Raw genomic sequence first — 12,039 nt, 5'->3', positions numbered from 1 at the left:
TGTGGCCTCAGCTCCAAACAACCACGTGCCTGGGAGGGGAAGGGCTTTAGAGAGGCCCAGCTAAAATAAATTAACACAGTAAAAGAAATTAACACAGTCCCCAGGGGCCAGACTTTCAAAGATAAGCATACACGCACTGTTTCCAGTAGAGTTCCTTGGGGAGCCAGTATCGTCCACCCAGCTTTTACATTTGGAAATATGTCATCTGAATGTAAAGCAAATGGAAATGATGAGCTATTACAGACTTTCATCCCCTGTTCTGCATGAACACAGGGTGTGGAAAAAAATGTGTCTGCAAACATTAGTAGTACTCTGCACCAAAAATAACTGGGTAGTTTTTGAGCAAGCTGCTTTTGCACATGGGTGTCTCCCTTTCTGTTTCTGTTATTAGGCTTCACAGATGTCTCTGCAGAGCAGAGAACAACAGCCTGTTATTTTTTGAGGTGCCTCTGTGTTTAAGACCTCAGCTGCAGGTATCTTGGGTATAAATAATCCCAACCACATCATGCCTGAGTGTGCAGGAACAACACGCCGCTGCTCAGCCAAGCAGCCAGCATTGGGCTGATGTGGGAAGGCATTTGCTCCCATGGCAGATCCTGGCAGGCAGCCCTCATTCCCACAACGGGGAGATGCTCATGGAGGGGTGACAGAGCCTGACAAACATGTCCTGTGCACTTGGAGACAGATCAGAGGAGGGAAGCAGCCCCCTGCCCAGCATGTTCTCCTGAATCACCCTCGGACCTGGGATGAGGTGCTGTGGTGGGAATGGTTGCTTTATGCACACAAAAATACACAAAGCTCTTCCTAGTGTGTGCACATGGGACCTCCCTGGGCAGAGAAGGAGGGCCCCAGTGCCACCAAGGCACTGATCCATGCCAGTGCTGTGGGGGAGACAAGCATCCAACAACCATGGTGCTGGAAAGCTCCTGGAGGCTTTCCACCATGGGATGTCCCCAGTGGTCCCAGCACCCCTAGGTGCCTTTCCCTGTGGTGACAAAATGTCAGCAACCCCACCACACGCCAGCTTTGCCTGCTGCCCTCATGGGAGGGAAGGAACTGCCCGAGCATCCCCTGTCAGGGCAGGGCTGATTTTCACTGGTGCCTTTTACATGCTCCAGGAACTCAGAGGTAACAGATGGCAGTGTTTATTGCCTTGCAGCAGCATCCCCTGCCAGCTCTGCATTGATCCAAGTCTGGCAGCACAGGACAATCCCTCCCATTCATAAAATCCTGGGATTTTCATTGTTTCCTTTGACACTGGTTTTTGAATGATACTGATTTATACTCATGAACGGTTTAGCAATCTTGTAACAAATAACACGGGTGGCACGGGGTCAGGGGCAGGGAGGCAAAACCATTTTTCTTCTTGCTCCAGTTCTCTCCCAAGCTGGGTGTGAATTATGGTCTGCAGTTAATGATGAAGTGCTGAGGCTGCCGGAACATTCTGCTTACCCAACAAAAGGAACAAAGCACATCTTTTAGCAAAAAGCAATATTTTTTTGTATTTGAAAGGCCAATGGTGTTCAGAAAGCACTGAGGCTTTGAAGCTGGTGTTTGGGGGAGGCTGAATGAATGCAGCAGTAAAGCTGACAGTTTTAGAAGCAGGGACACCTAAAAATCCTCCTCCAATAGAACAGTGATGCATATAAAATGACCTGGATGGGATATAGGTCTAACTCCTGCTCATAGCTCTGGCTACAGCTGAGGGTAAAGGACTGTCAGAATAAAATGCTGTTATGGCACAGTGCTTTCACAATCCCATATGCTGCAACAGCAGAGTTATAACCCAAAGAGCTGGTGAAAAGGGACTGCAAATGTTAGGAACAAAAGGGTAATACAACAATATAATGAAATTTCTCAGTATTAAATCTGAGTATGCCCTGGATTTGATAAATATATGAATTGGTATCTTCTGGCATGGAGATTCAGCGAAATCCTGGGCCAGAAGGCCTCTCAGTGGGTAGCAGTAGCCTTGGATGCAGCTTGTATTCCCTGAAGTGCCCCAGCACTTGGCAGGAAGGGAGAATCGTGGCCCTGAAGCACCTCACTCCCTCTCCAGAAGTGAGACAATTGGGAAAGCTGCTGCCCCCACAGTGTGATAAACACCCACACCCTACTCACTCAGCACCCTTCACATGGTCCCTGTCCTTACTATAACTGTGGATCCAGCTCTCTGCTAGCCAAGCCTGGTCCTCCTCCATTCCCTGAGCAAGCTGGGTCACCAATTTCATTGCATGGCTTCTGTCTGGTGCACTGGAGGTACACAGCACTGTAATCCATACTGTAGAGGGACAACAAATAAAATTAAATATTATTTATTATTTGAACAAATACAGCATATTTCTTACCAAATATTATTTAATATAAATTTAAATTTATATGGACCAACTCACATATTATTTTAAACTTAGGGGTTTTTTTTCCCTTGAAATAATTATATATTTGATATTTAATTCACAACCATGATGGTCCATTTTAAAGGTTATTGAAGGGTATTAAAATAGCTTGAACTGAATAAACACTGATAGATAATATTCAAACATTACTTGTTTGTTCTCAAAGTCCTTGAGACAGCTGGAGCTCTAGGGCAGGAGCTGATCATGTTGAATCAGAGTTACACCAAGGAGATGCACCAGCTCTCAGCAGCAGCAGCAGCCATTTCTCCAGGTACAGAAGGAATATCCATTTTGTTTTGCTTTAGTTGTTTAAAATCCATGACTATATGGATAAGGCTTTCAGTAACCAAGTTAATAATTTTCAGTGCAAAATGTAGTGTGAGAAGAGTAACTGAATATATGAAACCAATTTACCATAGTTTTACATTTCTGTGCTTTTATTAAATCCCTCTTTCCATACAGAAACAGAAGGATGCAAACAAGAGTTAGCTTTTTCAATTTTCACTGCTGTTCTCTGTTACACAGAATGAAGGGCCTAAGCAAGGTATGTTAAGTTATGCAATGGCTTAAACATGTTCATCATGCATCACTCTGGATAGCAAGAAAAAAAAGAAGTCAAATTCTGTGCAAAGACTGTATACAAATTCAAATCAACACATCTTTGTGGCTAGTAATCAACAAGATCTACCCTTCCCTTGCAAAAGAATCAAGGAGAAGAAATGTAACAAGATTAAAAGTAATTATTTAAAGGAAGGTTCCTTGCTGCTAATTTATATTCTAATTAAAGATACTGATTGTAACCCTTTTGGTTGAGATGAGTCTATTCACATGCATTGTTCTTTGAAGATGCCGTCACTCTTTCCTTCAACTAGAAATCATTGATCTTGGTGGAGATAAACTTTGAGGAAAAACCAGTTACCCTTGAGCCCTCTGATGCAAGTGAAATAATATGAAGACCAAATCTGAAGCAGGACCTGATGGCTTGGCAAGGAGGTCAAACTGAGTGCAATGAGAGGAAATGTTCTGGCTGTAAAAGTGGGCCAGCATAGTCATGCTCTCTTCTCCCAGCTGAAGGCCCTGGTATGAAAAGGTTCCTGAACTAAAATCTTGTCCTGTTGCAATGTATGCCCTGACTTTACTTCTCCAAGGCAGAGGTAAGCCTCATGGTCCCTCTGGAAGGCATGACTGAAGGGATATGGGGAATGTTCTTGCTGGTCTTTCTCGTGTGCTGCAGGAATTGTTCATGAGGTGGTATCTGCTCTAAAGTTCCTCATTCCCCAGAGAGATGTCACAGACTGGCTGTTACCAAACAGTCTCATGAGTTACAAGAAGAAAAGTTTCCTTCTGTATGAAAAGAAATAAATGATGCATTGTGGTATTCAAAACATCAGAGGAGTCATTCTAACTATGAAGAACATTGTCAAATGGGCAGGTGTTGCCTTGCTGAGATTTCATGAAATCCCTTTAGCAACTTGGTATCCCATTTCCGAATGGCATTGCTGTATGCAGAAACCAGCCCCATCCTGCTTTTCTCACCAAAGGCCAAGAGATGCTAAAGTACTCTGGAGGCTTTCAAATGATTGCAGAATACTGCTGGCTCTCAAGAGCACAATTTCATCTGAGCTGCCAGTATTTCCCATGGCATTTATCCCTCTTGATTGTGCAGTCTCAACGACTCCTGAGTCTCTATGCATCACCCAGGGTCTGCTCTGAAACATGATGCATAAACATGAACATAAACAGCTCAAACTCTTCCACATCTTTGTCTGTTTCCCATTTATTCTTTGGTATAAGACATTTAACATGTTTTAAGTAGTTTTTATCAGTTACTGTTTAGTCTATTATCTTTTGGCCATCATTCAATTATAGTGATTTTTAGATTCCTGCCGGGTAGATTTAACTAAATACATTTGACTATTCTCATTTGAGAATACAATCTGCATTGCAATATTACCTTTCTTCCCCTCTCCTTTTTTTTTTTTTTTTTTTTTAGTAATGAAGCAGTCTGTGGTGTCAATGTAAATGCTGTGACATTTACAGCAGTTCAGCTGGGAACTCACTGCCTGCATGTTCCTTTTATTCCTAATTTGCTGATGATTTCCAGCAGTGTGAGAGCACAAGCAAGCACTCTGTTTGATAGCAGTGTCTGCTGGTGCCCTTTTTTTTTGTAGCCCTTATCTAATTTTGGCAGGACCACAGTTCCTGCTCTTATACCTGATAACAGGATCAGCACACAGCCCAAACTTACAGTAAAAGGCTTTGAGAACATTTAGGCAGGATTCTGAGTCCAGCACATGCTGAAGTGGGGACACCTGACCCACGAGACAGGGAATCCTTTGGTTCCAGTGAGCTTGTTGGGTACCCACAACTCTAATAATCCCAGCACCTAGTACTGCAATTGGCATGTCTTGTCTATCTTGCTGACCCCCTTTGTTCCCTCTCTCCTGATTTGTAAATGGTCTCAAATACTAAGTAAGATCTGCTGCTTAACCACAGTGTTTTATAAGTTTTTTCATTTCCTAATTTATTTGTGGCTTCCATGGTGAAAACCTTAATGTGCAAAACAATGTGAGGAGAGAACCAGGAGGGTCACCAACTTTAGGGCAAGAAGGATCATGAAATTAAGCACAATCACATGCAAGGAACAGATAATTTAATTTTGAGTGTTCATATATTGAGAGCAATACCTTGTGTTAGACTAAAGCATACCACCCAGAAAGGCAAAAAATATCTGCTGATGCCATCAAGAAGTGGAGAAACAATTTACATCTCAGCCCCTCTTTAACCACACTTGTACTTGTGTACAAATGTACTTGTGTAAAAAAATGCATTTCTTTTTTCTGCTACCTAAACCTGATAATTATTATCTGTTGATAATTTAAATATTACCACTGAGTCATTTATCTGAAGTATTAATACCTTCTTAATACTAGGCATTTTAAGACACAATAGAAGCGTTGTCTACAGATTTTGACTAATTATATTTTTTTACAGAGCTCTTGGCAATTTTCCTGTACTCCAATTCTTTAGTAGGTCTCTTCTGCAAGTTAATTTAATTTTGTAAGAAATGTAGTCACTAACTTGACACAGGTGTTCAGGATCACCTCACCAATGCTGTATTTAAGCATTTACATCAGTGTTGCTCACATTTTCTTGTCCACATATGTCTTTTTTTTATTTTTTCACATCATTGTTCTGAGCACTTCCGTTGCATTTCTTGACCTCTTTTAATTCACAAACTCTACAGAATAATTTCTTTCCAGCATCCTATTTTCCACCACACAGATCCAGCACTCCTCATCCCTAGATGTGTGGTTTTGCATTGCCTGGTGTTAAAATCTTTCTTGTTTGGGTGCCTTGAGCTGAGCAGGTGCTCCAGCTCACTCTGCATGACTGCCATCCCATAACAGACTTCCCTTGCTGCCTGGGCATCTTCCATACACTGGCTCTGCAGGGTTCTGGAATCACTCTCAGGTGCTGAACAAAACCAGTGCCTTGGTCCTAGGCTGCCTGACTCAGGAACACAGAAGTCCATTTCATGACTGCTCCTCACTGTTAATCACTGAGGGCTTAATCCACTGGGTCTGTCCTGTATTGTGTAGTGGGGAGTTTTTGTTGATTCTGGTGGGGTTTTTCTGAGATAACACCCAGGTGGCTTGTTACAACAAGTATGGATTAGCAGCCTGTCGTGTCCATGATTGCCTTTTTCAGACAAACTTATAAACCAGAAAAGTAAGTGATATGTTAAACAAAGTCAGCTTGCTCTTATGAAACAACGGTTTCAGTGATTAAATGTACATCTTCTTGATCCCTGAATTGCACATCAAGTTTCTCCATAGTTTCACTCAGAATGAAAATCTTTCAACGAGTGACTTCCTACTCGTCATTTTTAATTAGCACATCACAATCTTGTTTAAAATTTTCTACAATCCCTCCAGTATTTAAGAAGTTACTGAAAAAAATCATTCCCTTATCTTTTGGGATATTTGGGATGTGCATGACATGCTCTGGTCCAGTTACAACAGCCAGCATCCTACATCTTCCAAAAGATGAGAAAAAGCACTTTACTGAATGTTTCTGTCCTTTTTTGGTCTCATTTGAAATGTATTTTAATCTTGAGCTATTGGAGGCCTTCAGTCATTTTATGTTCTTGTTTTGAGTAGGTCAACCTTGAATAATTTTCCTTGAACAAGCAGTAGATTGCCACAGCAAGAAGATGCCTCTATCCAGCTTTGTTCATGAGACACTAGGGGCTACCATGACGGACTTGCTCTGAGCTCAGGAACATCCTAGCACATAACTCATGCCGCTCTGGAATAATGGGACAAACACTGGGATGGGTGCATTTCCATGCTCTGTATGGAAAGCTGTGTAAGGTTCTCTCCTCCTTACAACCTCGTGGTTGTGCTAAAGGAAGGCAGGAGCCTGGAACCCGCTGCCTGCCCCATGACTGTCTGCCCATTCTAATTCCACTTTTCTTTGGAGGCTGAAGCAGCAACTTTGAGCTTTGCAAGCGTGAGTTCACTTGAGAGAATTCCAAAGCACCCTGCAGCTTTCCCAACCTGCTCAGACTTGGAGTCTCCGTGTATGACAGCCTTTTGAATTGGCCACAAATATGTTTTCTCGTTACCCATTCATGTATTAAATGCTCATCTCAATGATGAAATGCTTGCCTGGGTCTCTCTTAATGAACAAGTGTCAGATGTTTAGCACCAGTAGACTTTATTGCTCAAAGGCACAGGCTTCTTGGAGTTCCTCTCAGCCACTTCCAGCTCTGTCTGACTCAAAATAATGGGGAGGGGGAAGGGGAAAGGAAGAGGCTGTTCCTGTCAATGGGATTCCAGCTGGTTTGTATATAAAATCTTTCCAGGACACCCAAAATGCTTTATTCACCAGTTGGATGTCATATTCTAAATAAAACAAATTATTTGGTTGACATCCACAACCCTGGTGAGGTATGTGATAATGGTGCCCCTTGTCTGCTAAGACAAACACAGGCATTCTCCCTGCAGCGAGCAGCCAAGCGGCCCTGGCCAGCGCCAGCAGTGGAAGAATGCACCCCTATTCCCTGTTCCCTATTCCCTATTCCCTGTTCCCTGTTCCCTATTCCCTGTTCCCTATTCCCTATTCCCTGTTCCCTGTTCCCTATTCCCTGTTCCCTATTCCCTATTCCCTATTCCCTGCCTCTTTTCCTCTCTGCCCGCCCCACCCCGGCCAGCCAAGCCCGTGAGAGTACCCTGGCATAACTTCCTGGCAACAACCATCATTTTTATGTTGCTTTTGGGCAAACTTCAATGACTCATCTTGTATTCATGCTCATCTATGGTTGGCTTTTCTAAAATATTTTTTCTTCTAAATGTTCTGATCTGCCAAGCTGCGAGTAGTTTGCTTAACAATGTGCAATGCCTGGAGAACAGATGGGCTCTTTTCTTCTACCCGGTAGCATGCAGAAATGAAATTTTATCCATCAAACTTCAGCCTGTGACATTTTATTTGGAATGGTTGTTTTAACTTTGCCACCCAGCAGCTTCATTGTAATTCCTTCTGCAATAGATATAACTTAATGATAAACTCAGCACTGAGCAGTCAGCAGTCTGTATTGTGGTGGTACCTCACACAGGATTATCTCAAATTGCCTTCCTGCACAAACATATACTTAGAAAAAGTTTGTGTCCATGAAAATTTATGGTGTAGGCAAGAAAAATGGTTTTCCAAGCATAGTAACAGCCCTGGAAATGGATACCCAGGTTCTCAGGCACAATGTAGGGCTGACTACACTGATGGACTCCCCTTTTCCAGGACTGGTGAAAATTGTTATTCGAAAAACATTTTGGAGAAATAACATGAAGCCTTTCCATGTGCCATTTCACAAAAAGCTAAGGAAAAAGATAGGAAGGAATGCTTCATGCTCTGCTGCTCCACTTGTTCAGACTGCCTTTCCTGAGGGTTGACTAGTACAATTTTTCTCACGGAAACTTTGCTTGCTGCCTTTAGAAGCCAAATGGCACTTTCCTCAAATACACACTGCTCCCTTCCATGAAACACCAAGGGAAATGGCTGAAATCAGAGCTAGCCTAGGACTACTGAGAAAGTCACATCTAGAACTGCTGCATTCCATACACTCAGTCCAAAGTGTTCTGGAAGCCCTCATGGCCATCTGTGCAAAGAAGAAAGAGTTTGTTCTTTAGCTGACTGACATCCTTATTTCCCTGTAGGTAAAAGAAAATGGTTGTAATAGATTGGACATTCCCATATGTTGCTGGTGAATCTCAGCTTCTTGAAGCTGTTGGTAAGTGGTGCAATCTTGCCTAGAGCAAGAGCAGCACACAGACATGATAGGCTTTTGTGAGCTTTAAAGATGGATTAAAGCAGAATATTCACAAAGGCTAATTAAGCAACAGCAGCTGCTCTTCACAGGTCAGTCTGCAGGCAGTGGGCAGAGGGAAGCTCCCCTGGAAGTGACTCAGAGCACATCCCTACTTTAAACTCTTGTTCTGGATCACCTCCTGGGAGAGCCTCTGCTCCTCTCACAGATGCCCATCTCCACCATTTCACATCATTCATCTTTCCAGCTGTTCCCCCTGGGCCCCTCTGCTGTCACTGTGGACACAGGCCAGGGGAAATTGCTGTGAAATCTATTGCAGGTGGAAGGATAAGCATGTTGTAAATGGCTTCACAGACTCAAACGGGGTTTGATCTTTCCAGTGATGAAACACAGCTTGCTAAATTCTGTGTTTTGAAATTCACTGCTAATATTTTAAAGTGAAAAACAATAACCATATGGGATTTAGCAATTCGCATGCCAGGTTATGATGAGCTGCTTGGTTTGTCAGTTCCCAGCTGCTCCTTTGAAAAATCACCAGGGGATTTCCTCACTGACTGGGCTGCCAGCTATCCTGGGGTGAATACAGGGAACAAGAAGTTTGTATTAGATTTTATGGGCTGAAACCTTCAGCATGCCACAATCCCTCTGAACCACACGAATGTGAACCAAGGACAAACTGACTCTCATTAATCCCTGCATTTATGGGGAAAGAGCTCTCCATGTACACAAAACTGGTGGAGGCAATGTTCCAGTTCCATATTTCAGACACGTGTCCTATGGCATAGAGAGGTAGGAGGATGGAAGATGTGTGAGAATAGGGCTCCTCTGCAGCTCATCCTCTGCCTGCTGGTTTCCTTTGAGCCTGAGCTATGGCTGCAGCAGATAGGTGCTTTTACATCTTCTAGGGACAGCTGTCCATCACCTACAGCTACACACATGCACACTTACTGACACATACATCTAACAAGGGCAGGATCTGAGGTTTTATGTGCTCTGTGGCACAGCAAGTGTGGGAATGTTCAGGATGAGCCAGTGGGCTGTTGTCATGCCCTTCACCCAAGGGAGCCTTATCAGACTTTGGCCCCCGGAGCGTCTGGCACTGACAGCAGCAGTGAACTCGCCCACACAGCCTGGCCCGGCTCAGTGCGGGGAGAAGCACTCTGCATCTCACAATTAATTTGCCTGTGGTTCTGCTGACACCTTCTGATTATGCTGCTCTCCCAGTAAAAGAAAGGGTGTACTGACATCAATTTCCCACCCCCTATTCCACTGCAGATAGAAGACAAAAGATATATTGCTAATTAAAATGTTCTAATCTGCTGGAAAGCAGTTTTGTAGGATTGATTTGAATAAAACTGATGATGCAGCCCACTCAGATCACTGGGAAACGACCTCTCTATTATGAAGTCCCAGAATAACATAGCCAAGCAATCTTGATTTCCTAATATCTGTCAAAGGAAGAACTTCTTAGTTAGTTACAGCATATAATACGGATATTCCTGAAATGTCCTCTGCTTAATGAACAGCTGATATTGGCTAACCTCATAGAAATAAGAGAGAATTAGTAGCAGCTGCAAAATCATTCACTGGATAGTGAAACTGGCAGTTGGTATTATGCCTGCTATAAATATTTTTAATTAAAAATTGTTTTCTGTCTCTTCAATTGGTATAATAGCGATAATGCTTACTGAGAGTTACTGAAGATGTAATAGGATTCCCCTTCGTGTATAGCAGAGCTATTTATTCTGCCGTAATATTGCTAGAGTGGAAATCTGCATAATAATGTCCAGATTCTAGTGCAAGAGAAAAATAGACTGCTGGAGTGCTTCAGAATAAGGCACATGAGCAGGCAAATTCCTAAATAAAAACCAGGCTCAAACTCTGTTTTCTCAGGTATGACTTTAAAGTTATATTAAAAGACCTTTTGGCGGGGGGGAATTTTCAGCTTCAATCCATAGCCCTGGGGTATGGTATGCCTCTAAGAATGGGTTTGCTGTTTGCATTACAGACAGCAGATCCTCTACTGCTCTGGCTGGGCCCTGGCACTCTCTCTCAGGGAGGATGGGGGCTTGGGGGTGCTTCTCCTGCCCTCATTGAGATAGGATCATCCCCTTACCCCATTAGAAGGGCTGGCAGAGGCACTGGCAGAGAGGACCCTTCAGTGCTGCAGCAGACACGAGCCTCTGGGCACCTGGTGTCCACTTGGTGCTCTACTGCCACAATCATCCACAGGTGATGAGGGACACCTGCTCCTTTGGGGAGTCAAGAGGCATTAGACCAGCTATGCCCTGGCAGGTACAGCCCATGTTAGGCATTATCTAAACAGGATGGATAGTGCAACAGCTGGAGAAATCTGTTAGCTGTCCCTACTGGGCCTTTGGGAACTCGTGGTTGCTCTGGGAGATTTTCTAAATCTGATGGTTCCAAATGCTTTCTCACCCCCACTTGACTCTCTTCCTCTCTGAGGCTTTGGACCAGTATAATGATTTAGGCATTTTCTTCCACTGCCTTCCTCAGGCCCCTGCCTTTTTCTTCCCCAGCTTCTGATACATCTACCCCAGACCCCCGCTCACCTTCACTCTCATTTTCACTCCTCTGTGTATATCTCAGAGGTCCTGGTGCAGCTTGCCTTGGTCTGGTGTTTGTTTTCTGATGATTCCCAGAGACTCAAGTCAAGACAAAAGCCTCATTCTGTCAGTCACTGTATGAATACATGATTAGGCACATTTCCCGCTCCAAAGACCTTTTGATCTAAACCTGCTGGTTTGATTTCATGACACTAAATTCCTTTCCCAGTTTGGCTCTCATCCTTTTCTTGCCCCTAAACTGACAGCAATTTTATTGCAAACAAGCAATTTCCCAGACAAAGCTACGGTCTCTTTCACCCATACGTTCCTACTTATTCTGGGTTCTTCTTTCTACCCCAAATTATCTCTGCTGTGCTATTCCAGCCAGCCCTTTAAGATGCATTTGTGGCTTACAGTCCTCTCATTTTCCAGCTCCTTGTTACCTGAGGGTTCAGCAGGAACTGTCCTCTCTGCTCTCATTCAAAGGGAAAGATGAACTCTGCTGCTGGGGCATTTCCTGAGCTCACCACGGAGAGGGCAGCAGCCCCACCATGGTGTGTTCTTGCAGTGGACACCAATACCATCATCTGTGAGCACCTCTGCAGATCAATGGATTCCACAGCAAAGACAAGAACAAAACAAAACCAGAGAAGTGACTCACACCCGTGCCCAGAGAGATAAAGGAAGAGAGAGAGGGAGATGGAGAAACACCACAAACTCATCCACCTGAGGACACAGAGGTCGTGTGAGC

This window comes from Melozone crissalis, unplaced genomic scaffold, assembly GCF_028551555.1.
Source record: "Melozone crissalis strain CALT ecotype California unplaced genomic scaffold, PUWL_Pcris_2 ptg000004l_1, whole genome shotgun sequence".
In the NCBI taxonomy this organism is placed as follows: Eukaryota; Metazoa; Chordata; class Aves; order Passeriformes; family Passerellidae; genus Melozone; species Melozone crissalis.
The sequence above is the reverse complement of the archived record's forward strand: the minus strand, read 5'-3'. Positions refer to the sequence as shown.